General features: G+C 39.1%; 1 protein-coding gene across 5 annotated transcripts in view; it reads right to left on the bottom strand.

Moving 5' to 3' along the window:
* STAG2 (STAG2 cohesin complex component) overlaps positions 1-16,601 on the bottom strand; it is a 117,411-nt gene extending 100,810 nt beyond the window's left edge. For 2 of the 5 annotated variants that reach the window (XM_082865060.1, XM_082865064.1), the window contains exon 1: positions 15,848-16,601. The gene's annotated coding sequence lies outside the window, so the exon portion shown is untranslated. Of the gene's footprint in view, positions 1-14,615; positions 14,652-14,865; positions 14,974-15,284; positions 15,398-15,847 lie in introns of those variants that run through there. The other 3 variants (XM_082865062.1, XM_082865061.1, XM_082865063.1) reach the window with 3 other exon arrangements.
* Positions 16,602-20,363: the final 3,762 nt, after the last annotated feature.

Here is a 20,363-nt window from a genome sequence, read left to right as displayed (position 1 = left end):
GTAGGTTGGCGAGTGAGGTGCTGCAGGGGATATCAGAATATGAAAAAGCATTTGATGTTTTGTATTCTTTTTACTTTAACAATATATACATTATTACGACCATATAAAATATATACATGGCACTCTGTACTTGCCCTTTTGTAACACTTACCATACTTAATTGTAACTGCTTATTTAATATCTTTTTTCCCTACTAGACTGTAAATTCTGAGGGCAGGAACCAGGCCTGCCTTGTTCACTGATATCCCCAGTGCTTAGCACAGTGCCTGCCACTTATAGACACTCAAATATTTGTGGAGCAATTCTACTTCTCGGTATACACACAGAAGAACTGAAACTAGAGACTCAAACAGATATTTGTATACCATGTCCATGGCAGCATTATTCACAACAGCCAAAAGGTGGAAGCAATCCAAGTGTCCATCACGGATGAATGAACAAAATGTGGTATATACAGAAATGGAATATTATATATCCTTAAAAGGGAAGAAAATTCTGACACATGCTACAACAAGGATGAACCTTGAAAATGTGCTAAGTAAAATAAGCCAGTCACAAAAGGATAAATATCTCTATGCTTCCTCCTACCTGAGGTACCTAGTCAAATACATAGGAACACGAAGCAGAACGCTGGTTACCAGGAACTGTTTGAGGGCAGAGGGGAGATAGGGAACTGTTTAATGGGTAGAGAGTTTTATTATGGAATGATGAAAAAGTTCTGGAGATAGATGGTGGTGATGTTTGGACCACTATGTGAATGTAACTAATGCCATTAAACTGTATACTTAAAATGGTAAAATTTTACATTTTACCAAAATTTTAAAAAATAAATAGTTTTGAAAAAAATAGTTTTAGATTGAAGCAAGTAGAATTATAAGTAGTTTTTTAGACTGATAACAATAATTTCCCTTTGAAATATTATCCCAAGAAGCAGAAAAGTGAGAAAATTTTGTAAGATAGTCACGTCTGGCATTATTTCTACCCAAGATAGTTTTTGCACAAAATTTGAAGAAAAGTGAAGTGGTTGCCTACACACTTATCTCATATAAAAGAACAGAGGAAAAAAAGAAAAGGTTTTCCTTTTCAAAGTAGACTCCAGCAAATCCAACCATAATTTTCACAGCTATTTTGAAGAGGACATCAAATTGCAGTATATTATCTAATACCACTCATATTTAAGTACAATCAATTCTTTGATTATCCACAGCTCCATACAAAGTAATTCCAGTAAAATTTTCATTGACTTTTCAGAATGCAATAAGCCAGATATGCCCTCCCTTCTTGTCCCAGACCACTTCCCAGCTTAGTCTGGTAACCTGGGACCCAGGGTGGAAGAAGAACCCAACTCCCAAGAGATGCCACAAAGAAAACAATCTACATAAGGATAACCATTGATTATATCAGCTTTAAAGATAATTTCATCTTGACATAATTGAAACAACAGTTTTTATACTGTATACAATTTAAAATCATCTCACAGATGGGAGAACATGCCATCTGGATGCTTTTCAAATTTTAGATGCTTATGGATTTTATGCTACATTTTCCTAGATTTTCTCCTATATCCCTGACCAGTCTATCAATGTTCCTACTTCTTCCTCCTACCCAGTTAATAATAAGGTTTTCACTCCTGGCCTTCTACTCCTCTTTATTTATAACTTCTCCCCTCTAAAGACCAATGTACAGTATGCACAGGGATCCCTAAGGTCTATCTCCTACTCTTATATCTGCTGAACTCCAGTTGCGCTAATATCAGCTTAAGATTGAAATATCTAAAAATACAATTTTGTCTTTCTCTCAAAAATCAGCTACCATTTAAGTGCAAGAGCATGGTTCAGTATTATCACTACCATGTTCCAACTACATACATTATTGCAACAAATTTTATGAGAAGCAGAAAGAAAGAGGTATGAATTCCAAGACATGAGAAAATAATGATTTTATGTGCTATCAAAATATTAAAACTAAAACAATTATTTAAAGTTTCAGTACATGGCAGTTCTTTTTTTTTACCATACATACATGTTTATGTACATATCATGGCAAAGCTAGGAATCTTCCTGTATGAAGCCAACTCCCTGCTTCACAGCTCCACACTGCGCACATCACAAATACACTATAAATGGTCAATGAACAAATCTTTAGGCAAAATGAGGGGTTGAAAGTTAAGACAGTAAGAAGCTGGAAAGCAGACCTCTACTAAGAGATAAAAGGCTTCACAGAACCTAGAAGCTGACCTGAGGGCACATACTCCTCCCGGAATTCAAGGCAATTCATGAGAACAGACTTCTAAAAACTACAACAGGAGACTGCACTGCCTCCCCACTCCCACCCCAAAACAGCCCCAAGCACAATCCTCATCACAACTCTGTTTCGGAAAATGCCCATCTTGGTCCATTAAGATTAAATCAGTCTAATTCAGGATCAGCTTGCAAGTAAGCCTAGTGAGTCTCGGGATACCACATAATGCATCCACTCAACAAATATTATACAACCTACTATGTCCCAACCACTGTTCTAGGTGCTGGGGTTAAGGCAATGAACAAGACAAATATTCTTGCCCTCAATGGGTTTACATTCTAAGGTGGGGAAAGAGATAACCCACATAAAACTATGTTTGATAATGAAAAGAGCCATGCAGAGAAATACAGTAAGGAGAAAAGGAAGTGTTGGGGGCAAAAGATATTTTACATGATATGGCCAAGGAATACTTCACTGAAAGGCTGATTACTTGAGTGAGCAAAATGTCCTAAAGAAATAAGCAACCGCACCAGACAGAGGGAACAGTAAATACAACGGCCGAGAGGTGAGAACATATTTGGGCAAATTACTAAATTTCTTTAGGCCTCAGTTTTCTGTAAAATGAGTACAATATCCCCTATACAATGTAAGATGTAAAAGTAGTATATTACATCAAGTATCTGACATACAGAATGTACTCAATAAATGAAAATATTACAGTTATCTGGGGGTCTATCATGCCAGCAAAACCCTAGGCATATTGTCTGGCATACAGAAAACACTCAGAAAAGTATTGTTACCTAATCCCCATAATAACATAAGGCATGCCGATGCCGGATTGCCCATTTTATAGCTAGGAAACCTGAGGATCAGAAAATTTCCCAATCCTCTGCTGACCTCTAAAATTCCTATTAGGATGAGCAAACATACTTCATGATTAAAGAGAAGACTTAAAATAAATACACTGCCAAGATGAGGAAACCATTCATATTAATGTCAACAATCAGCAGTATGGTACTGTAGTGCTAAGAACATGGGACACTAATCAGATTGCCTGGGTTCACATCAAGTCTCCACCGCTTTCCTAGGTATGTGTCCTTGTGCAATTTTACCTTTTTGTTTTGCACCTGTTTCCTCACCTGTAAACAGAAAACAATAGCAGTACCTACCTCAGAGAGTTGCTGGGAGGATAAAATGGCTTTATTTTTGAAATCACTTCTATTTCAGTGCCTAGCATATGGAGTTATATAGTATTATTAGTAAAAGTATAAAAGTAAAAAAAAGGAAATCATCATCAAAACAGTTCTACTTTACATGGAGAATTTTAGAAATTGTACAGATAGTGGAGATGGAAAAGCAACAGAAAAGGGTGCTGGAGAAAAATGAAAATCAAAACAGAACAGAAGAACATAAAAGTAGCATCATGATGTTATCTGGATTTAGACCAATTTACCTGATCAGATTTTGCTCCCGTTAGTATTACTGTCCTTTAGTAGGAACACTACTAGTGAGACATATGCCAACAATGCTTTGGATAACATTTTGTTTCATAGTTTATTTTATAAGAAGTTTAATTCCTCAAAATTAATTCAGATGTCACTTTACTGGGGATTAAAACAAATTCAATGTAACAAACTTTATCATCTTCCCCCACCCAACCCTCTTCTAGGTGTTATTTGATGCTTATTATAAAATACGAAACATATCACATCTAACTTCAGACTGAGAATAATTTATTCCTTATCAGCTCTTGGTAGAAAATAAGCCTTTCCCCTACCTAATTTCCAAAAGTTTTCTACTTTGAGAAGTCTAACTTCCTCAGTCTCATCAAGTTAGTATGCTTGCCCCCTCTTACTCTTCCCCCCCGCCAAAAGTTATCACTACACAAGTCTATAAATATCCCACTGGAAGGCAATGTATCACTGTGTAAAGAAGTGTGCTGGAATTAGGCAGAACTGGATTCAAAAGTAGGCTCTGCCACTAACTAGCTGAGTGAACGTGAGCAAGTCACTTAACTATTTTGAACCTCAGTAAATGAAAATACCACCAATTATCTCACATGGTTGTTTTAAGAAATAAAAATTAAATGTTAGGGAGCCTTGCTGTGTAGTAGATCCTATAAATGATATCCTGTAGATACACAAAGTTTATCATTAATGCAAAGCCAACTAGAGGAAACTAATTGACTACTTCTCTTCCAACATACAGGTCTTGAAGATGAGATATTAATAATGTAATTATAATGTAGGGTTACTTTCCTAGAAAACCTAAGGTTTTAATTACCATTTCAGAATCTGCATGATACATATTACACAATGAGACAAGAATTCAAAATCAGATAAAAACGTAATCCCTTGTCTGAAAAAGGTAAACTAGTTATAAGACATAAGTTTGGATATTCACCAATATTGTACATATAAACATTACATATTTATACACACAAATAATTATCTCTCATGTTAGGTTTGCTATTTTTTCTGCAGCAACCTGGATAACTGTTTCAGTCTAACTTCAAAGGTTTAGGAACTAATTCCCTACTAAACGATCTTTTCTAATATAATCCTGTATTGTCCAGATAATCCCTCTGAAATTTTTCAAGTATATTTAGAACACCCAAATATGAATCCAACCACTGAATATTCCTCAATGAATAGTAGCACTTTATGCATTGACATGTAACCAAAACTCAAAAAAGTACATATACTCAAACTGGAAAAATCCATTTGTCATTGACAAATTTGCTTTTCAAAAACATACCTTCAAGCTTCTACTTCCCTGCCAGCCATGGCTACCACCACTTCCTCAATTCTCCTGCCAGGAATAAAGTCTGAGGAATGTCTTTTGGCCTGAATGAGTGGTGGAAACAGGGAGGGACATATCCCAAAGGAAAAATATTATGGCTTTGCTAATATTTCCTACATTTTCTCTACTTCTTTAGCATAGAAGGGAAATTCTCAAAGGTTCATGTCCAACTATCTTTAATACTATTTCTTTAAATCACAAAAAAGGCCTTTTTTAGTAAGAGAATATTAAATGTGTTCTTTGTAGTAACATTCTAACCACCATAAAGTTTGCAAATTAGTTACAAGGCAGGAGATACATTGGTGAGTGTGGAAATATTCTTGCTTTTGAAAAGAGAAAAACGTTAGAAACCCAAGAAAAGAGAGTATCATACATCCCAGTCCTGAAATGGAAATACTACTTTAAATATACCAAACCTACATCATCATATGTATGTAGAGAATGAATTTAATGAATATCATATACTGCTACAAAGACATTTCAAGCTAACACTCCAACAAAGAATCCAGTCAAAAAGCAAAACACAAGCAGGGATAAATTTAAGTTCCTATTTAAACGCAAGCATTTACAACTTGAGGTAGAGAAAGACACACAAGAGTCCTATATAACAGAGTGATTGTTGATTGCCTCTTTTTCTTTTACACAGAAGCACAATATCACTTAGAAGGTCTCAACCTTTGGATAACAGTAACTGGTTACAGGGAATGATCATGGGCTTCTTTAACTTAGTTTATTAACAACCACCGAAGACTGAACTGAAGCATTGCAATGCTACATCAACAGTCCTTAATTGTTATTTTTCCCCAAAGCTTTTCAGAGTACTCCTTATTTTTAAATACTTGTCACTAATCTTAAATTAAGGACACTATCAAAACTGCATTGGGCTTCCCTGGTGGCGCAGTGGTTGAGAGTTCGCCTGCTGATGCAGGCAGCGCAGGTTCGTGCCCCGGTCCGGAAAGATACCGCATGCCGCGGAGCGGCTGGGCCCGTGAGCCATGGCCGCTGAGCCTGCGCGTCCGGAGCCTGTGCTCTGCAACGGGAGAGGCCACAACAGTGAGAGGCCCGCGTACCGCAAAAAAAATAAAAAATAATAAAAAAACTGCATTGATGGCTATTGGTTTTAGCTTAGTATTCTTTAATATACAGTAATCCCAGTACATAATGTTTCCAAAATGGGTTAGTTTTAACCCTTTTGGGGTGATAAAACTCAACTGACAACATTGACTGAGGGCAGAGACTACGTAGTTTACCACTGTATATCCCATCCCTGAAGGCACTTTAAGTACCAGCTGAAAAAACAACGAATGAACTCTTTTGAAAACTTGAATAAATGCAGTTATACATGTTGTACATTAATTTCACAGGGTTCTCACACCTCCACCCTATCCATGGGCCCCATATTAAAACCCAGCAATAGCTTTTTAAAAATACCAACTGCATTAATTTCTATAATAAATCAAATCCACAAAATAACCTTTTGTTTACCAGTCATTATGCGGCCCACAAATTCCTTCCTCTGGTCAGATATGCAGTCCCCACCTTCCAACTTCACGATGGCTTTAATGAACTAAACAAATGACTTTAAGAATTGAATAGACCTACTTAATAGCCTCTCAGTTGTTTATAAGATAGTGATGCCAACAAAACTTATAAAAGTGAACTAGCTAGCGGAAAAAAAAACAAATTCCTCAATGAAATATTAGAATAGCTAAGTATGAAGTCCTCTTAAGATCAGCTCTCTACTACTCACCCTCACTAAAAGAAAAAAGAGGGAAAAAAATCTTATTTTACAAAATAGTAAAATCTGTGATTATGCTGAAATCATTTCACCAAATGTTTAAATCATTTGGGGGGGGGTGTGTACCACAAACAAACAGGCTGGGAATACAAAGCAGTTGCAAAAGTCACCAAAAATAAAAGACAACTATTAATTTTACGAAATGACACATCAATCTCCAAAAGACTTAATTTTCAAATTATGGTACAGAATCAGTTTAACTTCGAATAAGTCTCTAAACTAGACCTTTTTCTTTCTTTTCTAATACTACTTCTCCTTAGTCACAAAACTGTGTCTCTTTCAGTTTTCTTCTCAGAAGAAATTTTCCATCTAAGAGCCCCCATGAAATATCATACAATTCACATTTCCTCCTAAGAAACCCGTAAAGGGAGTCTAAACAATGTAAGGAAAACAAATACAGATGTAAACAGTAAAAGTAGTTATCATGGAGTTTTCTGTTTTTATTTAGGAGGACCTCACTCAGAGAAGTTGCTTTTCAACATTAAGATATCATCACTGAAGTCTTAAGAGTCACTTGAAAAAAGCCAACTGGAAATTCTACTGGGTTTTTAAAAACACTGTATCTTGTCTTTTACTGTCGACCCCATACCAATAAAAACTCCTCCAAAGAGTAAAAACAAACTCTAAGAATATGGCAGTGTAAAGTAATTTAAATCACGTTCATGCCCAAAGAAATCTCCATAGGGGTTTCGAATCTCTTCCTACCACTTACTAACTGGGCAAGTTACTTGGCCTCCTATGCTTTGGTTTTCTCTTCTAAAAAAGGGGTGGGAGTTGTTAATTAGGGTCATCATACATCCTAGTTACTCTGGGACAGTCCTAGTTTATACTGTTATCCTAGCATGCCATCCACTTAGTGCCCCCTTTCACTCTCAACAGTATCCTGGTTTGAACAAAAAATCATATGGTCATCCTACTTCAGAGAGTTATGAAGACTAAGTGAGCTAATACACATAAAGCATTTGTAATAGTGTCCGGCACACAGTAAGAGTACAGTTAGTGTTACCTATTGTTAATGTTAGTCACTGTCAAAGGCTTCTTATAAAAGGCTTTGAGGGCTTCCCTGGTGGCGCAGTGGTTGGGGGTCCGCCTGCCGATGCAGGGGACGCGGGTTCGTGCCCCGGTCCGGGAGGATCCCACGTGCCGCGGAGCGGCTGGGCCCGTGGGCCGTGGCCGCTGGGCCTGCGCGTCCGGAGCCTGTGCTCCGCGGCGGGAGGGGCCCCAGCAGTGGGAGGCCCGCGTACCGCAAAAAACAAACAAACAAACAAACAAAAAAAAAGGCTTTGAATAATATAATGAACAGAGCTCCTACAATATTCTTTTTTACAAATGAAATTATGCATTTAACTTCCCAAATTCAATATTCAATTATTTAAAACAACTAAGCAGCACTAACTGCTTGAAATCAACACTGACCAATTTATCCCACAGAAATGGCAGTATCAGCAACTGCATTCACTTTTTATCAAACGTTAAGTTTTAAGTAGAGGCTATATTAGGGTTACTGACAGGAAAGAAACCATGAAAAGTAAAACCTTGTTTGACATCAAGCCAAGTCCCTTAATATTCTAGCAACCTTTCTCAACCAGTGTTCCTCATGTTATTAACCACAGAACTCAGAAAATGATTTGAGTGACAATTTCCTGAATTCTCCCAAGAACAGTACATAGCTAGTATCTTTCTAGATGCACTGGAGAGAAACTAATTTATTATATACAATGGATGCCTTGGGGCATAATTCTGTGGTAGAACATCAGTGGTATTCTTGGACTACAAAGGGGAAAATATGGATGAAAAGACTCAATATTGACTCTGGGTAGAAGACAGTATCACCTGGAAAAAATATTTCCTACAGAATAAAGCTTAAGGAAATGATTAACATAAAATATATAAATTTGACTCATGGCTGTGAAAAGCACTAATATTTTTGGTTTTACCCCATTTCCACTAATTTATCTTAGGCCAGCTACACGATATCTAGCATTCCTTCAGATTAGAAAGTTCTAGTTATAGTTTATGAAAAGCAGGAAGGAGAAAGAGGAAAAGCAAAGAAAGCTGAGACCAAGATTCTGATCACTAATGAACCAAATAATCCAGGGCAGCAATATTAACTATTACCTGATAAAAAATAAGAACAAGAAATTTTAATTAAGTGAAAAGATGAACTAGAATAGAAAGTAGAAACAGATAAGGTACTAACACTTAGAAGAAAATATTTTTAAGGTACCATTAAATAACCAAAAAAACCCTACAGAACCAATCAGAGCAGTGAATTATAAGAGTCACCTAAATTCTCTTTTCAAATCACTCGATAAACATGCTGAATGATTGGGGAACTATTCTCAGACACATTTAGCTCCATTCTATATAGAGCTTAAATGACAAAAGAAAAAAAAATTAGTGAAACCACTCTATCTACCATAGTATGACCCCCCAAAAATTAAGAATACAATTCAACATATTATCCCATCTAAAACAAAAAAATATATATATTATTCCACAAACTTTTGTATAATGAGCATACTCAAACAAACCTAAAGCTCAGATTTATTTCAACTATTTCAACTATTAGTATAAAACACAATTAGACCGTTCATCAGGCAGCAACTCATCTAACCCTACATTAAAAATCTGCATTAACCCTGTACTATACGTGAAAAAAATCTTCATTTTGTAACACTGAAAAGATACATGCTTTCAATGATAGATATCCCAAGACCTAACACAGTTAAGAGAAACTACTGAGTTTAACAAAAAAGTACAAAGGTTTTGAGGCCAGGCTAATATGCGTGTGAATTCAGACTGTCAATTATTATCATGTGACAAGTCATTTATTCTCTGAGAGCCTCAATTTCCCCATCTGTAAAATGACAACCATCTATCTTGCAAGGTAGCAGAGAAGTTTAAACAATACATGTTAAAACAGTGTACAGTTATTGGCATTTAAAAGTCACTCAAATGGCAACTAAATTAAGAGTTTCTTAGAATATCTCAGGATTCAACAAGTTATAGGTCAAATCCCATTAAAACAAATGTTATTCATGCAAAAGTGTAAATAGGACCTGCTTTTCCCCCCTAACAACATTCAACAGAATTTAAACAATATATATATATTTATTGCGATCACAAGCTGTTTATATTTACCAGTGTTTGGGTGTTCCTGAAGAATTTAAAGGGATACAGTAGGGAGCCAATCGCAAAGATTGAACAATATATTTTTATAAAGGAATTTTACCTTTGAGGTGTACATTAGATTATCCAGAATTTACAGAAATCGCTCTAGTTTGTCTCATCAAGCCTAGTCGTGTATTTTCCAATTAAAATAAAAAAGAACAGATCATCAACATTATTCACCCTCCCCTCATTTGGGGGAGAGGATGGGGCTTAAAACAATTTCAATAATCTCTAGACTAGACCAACCATATGTAAAGATTTGTTTTCTTCTGGCTAGTAGCAAAGATAGAACTATAGCAAGCATACATTAAAAATACAGTTCAGAAAAAAAAATACAGTTCAGGTAGCAGATTACCATAGCTGCTAAAGAGATGTAGTTTTTTTTTTAAATGCACATATACAAAAATTAAGACTCCACCAAGCAACACCACTCACACTGACAAAATATAAAATTTGGTTAAATTAAATACAAAGCAGGCAACTCAGGAGACTGAAAAATATCAAGCTGACAATTTTGTTTTCTCATGTATCTTTGGCAAAGAGAACACGCAATAACCACCACTCATGATATCCAGAGATATCAGAAAATTATTATACAGGAGCAGTACTGAGCCACAAATTAAAAGTCCTAAATATGTATCAAATGTAGAAATTACACAAATAAAATACATGTAAAGAAGTCTTAAAATAATCTGTATCTTTAAAGTTTCTTCTTTACTGATAATTAACGGTGTTTCAATATATACTGACACCCATAGATAACTGGGACTATCCCTTGCCTTTGCTATGCTCCCCAACTCCCAAAATAGGTATAGGATAGAGCTCCACTACACAGTAAACTGTTGGGTTCAAGTCTTCGAATAATCTAATAGCGAAGTCAAAGTACTAACACAAGACCAGTGTTTTTTTAACATGTGAGACAAAAAAGTCACATTAAAGATATGAACCTTATCCCATTGAGGTGTAATAGATCATTGCGTCCATCTACTGTAAATTTTAAGCTCGAAAGTTAACTTGCAGCATCAAAAACTGAAGTCTTCCATCTATTATAAAGAACCCAAAGAAGAATATGCTATTCACTGTTTACTCCCTTCCCACACATAATTGTGGGTGGCATCAGTTAAACATGCAGAGTATTAAGCATTACTAAACTGTCCAAGGTGTATTTTCACATCTAACCCTATATTCCCAAAGGGTAGTTTGAGCCTGAGCCTGTCCCCCACCCCAACCCACCCATTTTAATTCACAGGTTCTCAGGAGACCACCAACGTCATTAAGGTTCAAAAAGAAAACAATGAAAAAATAATGTATAATTTAATTTCATTAAAATCTTGAGTACTTGGGCTTTAAAAAAAAAAAAACCTAACTAAATAGACTTCAAAGTTACCAAACTCATAGTTTGTTGCTTTAGTAGTTTAGCTCTTGCCTCACAATAAAATAAATCTGAAGTCACAATCCTCAACATTTAAGATTATTCGCATATAAGAGTTCAAAATACATAATCTGTCTTCTCTTAACATCCTTCTAAAGCTAAAGTGATGAATACGAAATATACAAACAGACTAATATTAACAATTACGAAATGTCTGTCCCCAGCCTAGGGTGGAATTTTTGCTTTAATAATGATTAGGGATCACACTTCGCCAAATACAGAAGTTAAATATCCATTATTTTCGGTTCCCTTTAAAACTTTGACGTATGTTCAGAAATACATCTTATAGGGTGAAAAAACCTGCCACTGAACAACACAAAATTGCAGAAAATAAGGCACTTAACTTCAAATGATCTACAAATCCTTTGTAGGAGCAATTTACAAATACACTAATTAAGGAGACTGAAGGTTTTAATGGCAACGCATTTTTACTTTACTGTTGATGGGTAATGGTCAGATGTTCTTAATATAAAACATTAAAATATTTTACATATCAACCTTTAACTATTTATGGCATCAGATGGTTAAAAGTGGGGGGAGGGGAGCTTTAACTCATTTTGTATGTAAACATTCATTTTCAGATCAATTTTTTAAAAAACCACCCCACCCCCACTGCCCGTCTCTGATACCTTAGGATGCTATAGTTATTTCACAGTGGGAAAGAACAGGTAAGAAGTAGATTTCTTTTCCAATCCTCTTCTCTACCCATTCATTAAACACCAAATACTGAAACTGAATTCAACTCCTACCTCGATCTTCTTACCAGGAATGCTCCCTAGGGCACCCGAATCCCTTCCACTGTCATTTATTCCAACTGCCAAAGCCCCTCCTATTAATAGTAAATCCCTTTCATACTGACTCACTGGAACTCCAACTTAATGAAATAGACACCAAGCAGAATTTACAAAATTTGCTAATGGAATTTTCCTATTTTCAAAGGATTAAAAAAGAAACTAAAAGTAGAGCACGTTCAGACTAAGTTACAAACATTTAAAGTTCAACCAATTTATAACCATTTATCTTGCTTATTCTATACTGGTTCAATTTAAATATTTTTTGAGTTTGTAAGTCAGACATTGTGTAATTACTTATACACAAGGCCAAGTTTCCCAGGCAAATAATATGTAAATATAAACTTAAGTCATTACACCAAAATTGCAAGACAATCTGAATTTTTTTCTTCCAAATTTTTTGTTTAAGTATGGAAACATTCAAGTACACGCTAAAGTAGAGAGAATAGTACAATGAGCTCTCCTGTACTCATCACCCAGCTACAATCATCAACTCAAGGCCACTTTTGTTTCATCTCTACCTCCCACCTCTCCCCCAATTATCTTCAGAAAAGAATTAAAAGGAAGACACTGTGCTCAGTATGTACAGAGAAAAATCCAAAGATAAAAAAGTATCAAAGACTAGCAAGAAGTCAAGAATCTAACAATGTAACTGTACAGCCACCCTATAGAATTACTTGTTAGGTGGTAAATTTTTTTTAAGAATTCGGATTTTTTTTAAACAGGGAAATACCCATCTTTAAGAATCTGATAAAGCCAATAAGATCCCAAGGACATATTTAAAATTACGTCTAAAAGGGTAAATAAGAATGTGATGAAAATGAACTTAAACATTTACAATTAGCTTGCATTCACGTAGCACCTTGGCTCAAAACTAAAAAAAAAGACTATTTAACATAATGTGTCATAAAATTACAGTTCAAGCACTTGAAAGACCGCTGAACACTTACGCCTTAACTGGTCCTTCTGATTCCTAATTATAGATTGATATCAATGTAGGAAAAAAAACAGGCATTTTAACGTAAGTGGTTTAAAATGTTCAAAATTACCCCACCGTTCACTGGAAAACATATGAAATCAAGTCTAAACTACCTGAATTGTATGTCATTAAAGAGAAATGTATCCACTTTCCAGGCCGATTTTTTTTAATAAGTTCACATATACCCTTAAACGCAACGCGCTAGGCTACAGATAGAATTAGGAGACCGCCTCCTGCTTTTGCTCCTAACCAATACGCAGAGAGAGAAGGTTGGCAGGAAAGTGCTGCGAGGACAGTAACAAACACCAGCAGCTCCCGAGCAGGCCCTGCTAGAGCCAGGAATGACGCACTTCGGTAACCCGACTCTTTCTCCCCTCCACCCCCGCCCCCAGCAGCGGTGCTGACACCGCCAACAGCCCGGAGTAGGAAAAAAGACAACAGAAAAAAGGCAGAGGTTGGACCGCACCAGGTTTCATCAAGAAACCTCGATTATTCCTCTTTCGACACTAACCACTAGGACTAAACAGGAAAAGAAGCTTCGTGCTTAAGCAAGTCCCATCATGGTGGTTTAAGAGTCACTAAATTAAGCTGATAATGAGCCCAATCCACAGAGACAAATACAGGGTGTGGCTGCCGTGAAATACGGCGGTCCGTGGGAGAAAAGGGGTATGGAATTTACACTCCAGTGTGAGGGGAAGATGGGGCTCTACGGTGGGGGGGGGGGAGGGCGGCCCGCGCATTTTAAGGAACCATTTCAAACCAACACGAGCTCTTCGTTTACTTAAATCTAATCCTACACATCAAAAGTTTCTAATAGATATATCACGTAAACTGTAAATAACCATTTAATCAAACACCATGACCCTCAATTAACAAACTACATCCAAGAGAAAGGAGGGGGGCGGTAGGCAACAACATATAAAACATTTCTAGGCCACAGAAGAGAAAGTCTCACAAACCAGATGAAACTACTAATGCAATATTAAAAATTAAAGCTGAACACTGCAGCACGAAAAATCACACGATAAAACCCATTACAGTTCATGATTAAAAATAAAATGGCATATACACCAAGGGGGAGCGGAAACTAAATGCCGAAAGTACAGCGGTTTATAAAAAAACTAAAGGCAAAACAAGACATTCTCGCGACGGGGGAAAAAAAGGGCAGAAATCAACAATACGTTTACGAATGTAGGCCAGAAGAAAATGAGAACGGGGCTCAAAGTTTTGCGGAACTACTTGATGCTGTTTCCCACACCTTCTCTTTCCCATGGCCCATCCGACCCTTTCCGTCCTAAAATCGCCGTCCACAGATCACCGGGTACGTGAGAGAAGAAAAAAGAAAGTCGACCCCAAGCAAGAATAAAAGTGTGGAGGGAAAAAGCAGAAGCTGCCTACCTGGGGCAAGGATCAGCTCAGTTCGTGCCTTGAGAAAGACAGTGCGGGTGGGGGTGGGAACGAAAAGCAGCACTAAAACTAAAACAAAAGTGGCGCCAAAACCCCCCAACAAACAGCCTTCCACTCCCGCCCTTCCCCCCTCCTCCCATGCCAGGCAGGCAGGGCCCCCTTCGGGGCAAGGTCTGCACGCGGGGGCCAACACCGCCAGACCCCAACCTATTCAGAAAATTGTTGCCCGAAGAAAACTGACCGAAGTCGGGCCTCGGAAGGGATGGAGAGATCGATGCCAATCGCTTTCCCCGGCAGTTCCCCCACCACGCGCTGGAGATGATGGGGCGGGGGAGAAGCAGAGGGGCCCGTCACATGAATGTTGTTCCCTCTCTAGGAAGGGAGGAAGAGAGGGAGGGAGAGGAGGGAGGGAGGAAAGGAAGGAGGGGAAGGGAGAAGGGAGGGGGCACGAGGGAGGGGTGTGATCAGAGTAGATTTTCCCTCGCCTCCCTCGGTCCGAGGCCCAAATATACACAAGCGAGCCTCCTCGCCTCCCCTCCCCCCTAGGTTCCCAGCACCACCATTTTGCTCTCTTCCTTCCCCTCGCCGTGATGCCGCGCTCTCCCCCACCCCAACCGCGGCCGCCCGGCCTTCCCCACTACGGCTCGCACCCCACCCCACCTCCAGTTCGGGCTCTCCCAGGCTTAAGAGCCTGCCGGAGAAAAGGCACCTAAATCTAACACTACACCGAGAAGCAGAGCCTCCATCTTGCGCTGCTCCGCGTTCTCCATTTTGGGCCACCCATGGGGGGGGTCTCCGTAGAGGCCCCGAGGGAGAGTGGGGCGAGGGAAGGAAGAGAAAACCTTCAGCGAGGGTAGTCGAAAAGAAGAGTCCTGCGGTAGAAAGCCACTCTAGGAGTAGGAGGTAGGGAGGAAGGGGGGCTGGAAGTTCTTGGTAGTGCTGAGGGAGCCACTTGGGGGAAGAGGGGAGAAAGAAGGGCTGGGGGTTACGCGGGGACGAGGAGGCTTCTCCCCGCCTTCACTTGACCGCCCGCTCCACGGCGGGCCCCGCTGGAGGCAAAGGAAGAAGAGAGGAAATTAAACGGCAAGAGTGCCCAGTGTCTTTCCCTCCCAACTCCTCTCTCGCGCCCTGTTTCAACCACACGCGCCTCACGGTGGGCCCCGCGCCCTCCGGGTGCCCCTCCAAACTTCTAGAAGCTTCGCCTCCGCCATTTTATAACTTACCTCCCCCCTCAGCGTATACAGAGGCAGCAACGAGACTGTTCGCCTCCCCCACTCCTCCTTCCTTCTTTCTCAGGCCGGGGGCTTCTTCACCCCTGGGCTGGTACAAGATATTTTTCCCTTCCTCTTCTTTACACCCTCGAATTCTACTCAGGGACGGAAGCTCCCGCGGTTCTAGAGCGGTGGGGGGTTTTGAAAGTGGCGGTCGGATCCGGCGGGTTTTTTTTTTTTCTCTCTCTCTCTCTCTTTTTTTTTTTTTTTTTTTTTTTTTTTTTTTTTTTTTTGGTGGCGCTTCGGGATTGTTTGGGGTGTTCGCTCTTCGGCGACTTGGAGGCGAATGGAACGCGCAGGCGCCATCTGTCGGCCGCGAACCCGCGCCCGGCTCCCGTTGGGAGGGAGCGTCATCTAGCGGCAAAGAGTCGCCACTGCAACGCCTGGCCCCCTGCCCTCCCACCCAGCATCCTCCTCCCAATCTCCAGCCAATCGGGGCCGACTGCCTCCCGGGTTCAGCGTCTCCGACGCCGCCTCCCAACGAGGCGCCCGCAGAGGCGCGCCGCCGAGTGGGGTAAACAAGGTGGCGTGCCCGCGCCTGACTTACTCATTCGTTTAGCAGCGCTTCCGCCGCGCAGCCGGGCGCGCCGCGTTTCCTCTTTCTTTATTGGGGGGGGGTCGAGGGGAGGGCGGTAGGAATGTCCGGAGGAGCCCCCGTGCTGTGGGAAATCGGAAACTGGGCTCGCTGGGGACTCGTGCTCCGGGCCTCTCCGCCCCCCGCGCAGCCCGAGGTGGCAGCCTAGTCGGGCATCACCCTCCGACGTCCACTTCTGTGACAGGCCCCAGCGAGAGGGCCTTCGGCCCTAGATCCCGGACCCTCGCTTCACCGCACTGCCTACTCCTTCCCACCGAAAGGACTCAACTCGCGTGACTCCGGCACCTGATCCTAAGTGATTTAGGGGGGTTGTTTTTTGAGTTGTTTTGTTTTGTTTTGTTTTGCTTGTTTTTTGCTTCGGGTGTGGAGAGAAAGCGAGCTGATTCTCTACCGGGAAGACCTGGCACTGGAGAAAAAAAAATTTTTTTTTTTCTTTATAACACTAGTCCCGTCTCCCAGAAAACGTGGTCTGTCTCTCTCCAGGGTCTAGGAGACTTAGGGAACTGGGCTACTAGGCTAGGCCGGGCGCTGGAACAGTTTATTCTCCACTCTTGGGGCGGAGGGGAGGAACAGGACGGAGCGAAGTGGAGGGAAATCGAAAATCGGGCAGAAGGAGTCGAGGAGCACCTACCCGGTGTTCCCCGCCTCCCCCGCTTATCCAGTCTTCCTGGAAACGTGGGTGGAGGCGGCCTCGCTACTTAGTTAAGAATTTTGGTTCCTTCTTATCCTGCCTCCTCACCCCTCCCTCAAGATGTTTGAAATGAGAAAGGATACCCTATCGCTCCTTCGACCACAAACTCTTAAGTCTTTATCCTTTTTATTTATTTTTTTGTTTGTTTCGAATCCAGCGTCCCGGACCTTTGACCGCCGAAAGCTCTCTACGGGGGGAGGGGGGACGAGGGGCGAGGGGGGGGGGAAGGATCAACTCGGGGACGGCTTGTCCTCCGAAGCGTCGCTTTTCCTAGGACGGGGAGAAGTGACCTATTACAGTGTTTCCCTTGCTGTTACAAATTTATACAATAGTGTTTAGTTAATAAGAGCTGTTTCTTTTTCTTTAATTTTTGGTTAAGCTATTCTTTTAATATTAAATTAGATTTAAATTAGAAGGAAAAAATGTATTTAATAACAAGACAAATTTTCCAAATGAGAAATAATGCAAGCCCCGTGTTAAGTCGTGGAGAATTCACCCGATATCGCTTCTAAAACATTCCTAATGCAATATAATGATTATTTTCAATCCTTAAATTATATCCTTATCACGCCTGTGTCTTAGGATAGGAGAGAAACTCTGTTCACTGGTTTTTTAATTTTTTCCTGCAACTTTAAAAAAGTTATGGTATATTTATTCAACTGAAAAATAAAAGTTAAACAGAATCAGCTAAGTATCAATAACAAGAAATAAAATCTGAGACATTTTTACTTACCTCAAAAACTTTGGAGAGTGGAATACTGTTCAAAATAAATTTCCGTTTCTTTTATAGACCATCTTTGGTAGAATGTTATTCAGTTTTTAACAGATTCAAGTCACAGAATGATGCAGCTAGAACATTAAATAGGGAGTAGTGGAAATTTTACAGTTATATAAGTTAATGCAAAATTCCACTTAAAGTAATAGAAAAATTGGGCTCTGTACCAAATCATTTTACATTAATTTAGTTCAATTGTGCCAATTTAATATCAATTGATATTAAATGATTTCCTTTTTAGTATTAGCTGAAAATTACTGGTTTTCTGGTCCAAACATCACATTGAAAGTACATGGTACAAATAGTTTATTTTATAAATTAACATTCTCAGCTGATTGTCTGTGTAGCAACTGAGACTTCTTTAAACAATTTTATACTTTGAACAAAATTGAAAACTTCCTCTGTTTAGTAAACTTACTTTCATTTTGTAAAAAATACCACTGAAGAAAATTAATAAGTGTAACTGGTGTAACATCAGAAATTTTATAGCAAATATATACCAATATTTGAGAATGTTTCACAGTAGCTCCTCTTTCTTTCTAGAGTTCATTCAAAAAATATTTTTTAAACCTTCAATATGTTCAGACCAGAGTGCTGTTTGCCCCAGTCCTATCTGAGAAGTGGAATTTATTTCCTAGGGTACTGAAAGACCAAGAGTACATCCTTAGAATTTGAGGACAAAGTGAGAAAATGTCATCAAATGAAATATGTAACTGATGTAAAATAAGCTTTAATCTTAATTATTTGTAGCATGTCCTTCATGAGATAATATTGTAATGGCAGAAGCTTTTGGTGCCTGATAAGAAATACTGAGAAAGTAAAGTTGAATAGTTAGAATATTTGATACTGTGTAAGGGGCAAGACAGTATTTGATGCAAAAATATTTTGTTCTTTAGAAATGCATACCCCACTGTGTAGCAGAGATGATCCTCCAGTCTTACCACAGTCAGAATAAAGCATACCACAATTCTCTTTGCTCCGACTCCATGTAAATGGAGCAAGCTTCTGATTATAATTAGGTTTTCCAGATAGTCTCTTACTTTACACAGCATACATATATATTTTTTATTTTCTAACACCATTCTATATGTTACCTAAAATCCAGAAGCCTAAAAATGAATATGTTTGAGTCCACAGAAATTTAAAATTATGTGTATCAAAATACCATAAACAAAGTCAAAAGGTAAACTATAAGTTGTGAGGAAATATTTGCTACACGAATGAAAGAGGCTCATTTCCTTATATACAAAGAACTCTCACAAATCAATAAGATAAAAATACTCCAGTAGAAAACTGAACAAAGGATATAAACTGTCAACTTATTGGACAAGAAATGCACATGGCTAGTAAATATATAAAATAGTGCTCAACTTCATTCACCACTAAGACATGCAAATTAAATACCACTTTTACCATATTGGCAAGAGATTTTAATTTTTTTTCTTTATTTATTTATTTATTTTTGGCTGTGTTGGGTCTTCATTGCTGCACGCGGGCTTTCTCTAGTTGTGATCAGGGGCCACTGTTTGTTGCGGTGTGCAAGCTTCTCATTGCAGTGGCTTCTCTTGTTGCGAAGCACGGGCTGTAGGCGCGCAGACGTCAGTAGTTGTGTCACACGGGCTTCAGTAGTTGTGGGTGCACGGGCTCTAGAACGCAGGCTCAGTAATTGTGGTGCACGGGCTTAGTTGCTCCGCGGCATGTGGGATCTTCTTGGACCAGGACTCGAACCCGTGTCCCCTGCATTAGAAGGCAGATTCTTAACCACTGCACCACGAGGGAAGCCCTTAAATTCTGATAATACTCAATGTTGGTGAAGAACTAAGAATTCTTATATACCATTGGTGGGAGTGTAAATTGTTTAAAAAATGAAGTCATGTCATAACATGAAAAATTGACCTAGCATTTCCATTTCTAGGAATCTATCATACAGAGATGCTCATGCAATTATACAGAGATTATATAGAAGATTTTCATTATAGCTTTGTAATAAAGAGAAACTGACAATGATAGAAATGGCGTCATTAGGGGACTGGTTAAGGAAATTGTGATACATCCATACAATAGGGTTTTATGCCCACCATTAAGGCAATTAAGTATGTATTTATCTACTGATACACAAACATGTCTAGGATGGGTTAAGTGAAAAAAAAAATCAAGTTGGAAATAGCTTGTATAGTATGATCCTATTTGTGAACATGTATATTTACAAACATATATATGTGCTTGTATAGGCATAAAACATTCCTGAAGAACATACAGGAAACCTAACAGGTTAGCAATACCTCTCAGGAAATAGGTGGTACAGGGTTCCAGGGCTTGTAAGTTAACTTTTCACTTTATACATTGTTATGTTAATTTTTTTTTTTTTTAAGTGAGCATGTATTACTTAGGTAATTTTTACGATCTT

The sequence above is a fragment of the Leucopleurus acutus genome, assembly GCF_964270905.1.
Source record: "Leucopleurus acutus genome assembly, chromosome: X".
NCBI lineage: Eukaryota > Metazoa > Chordata > Mammalia > Artiodactyla > Delphinidae > Leucopleurus > Leucopleurus acutus.
The sequence above is the reverse complement of the archived record's forward strand: the minus strand, read 5'-3'. Positions and strand labels throughout refer to the sequence as shown.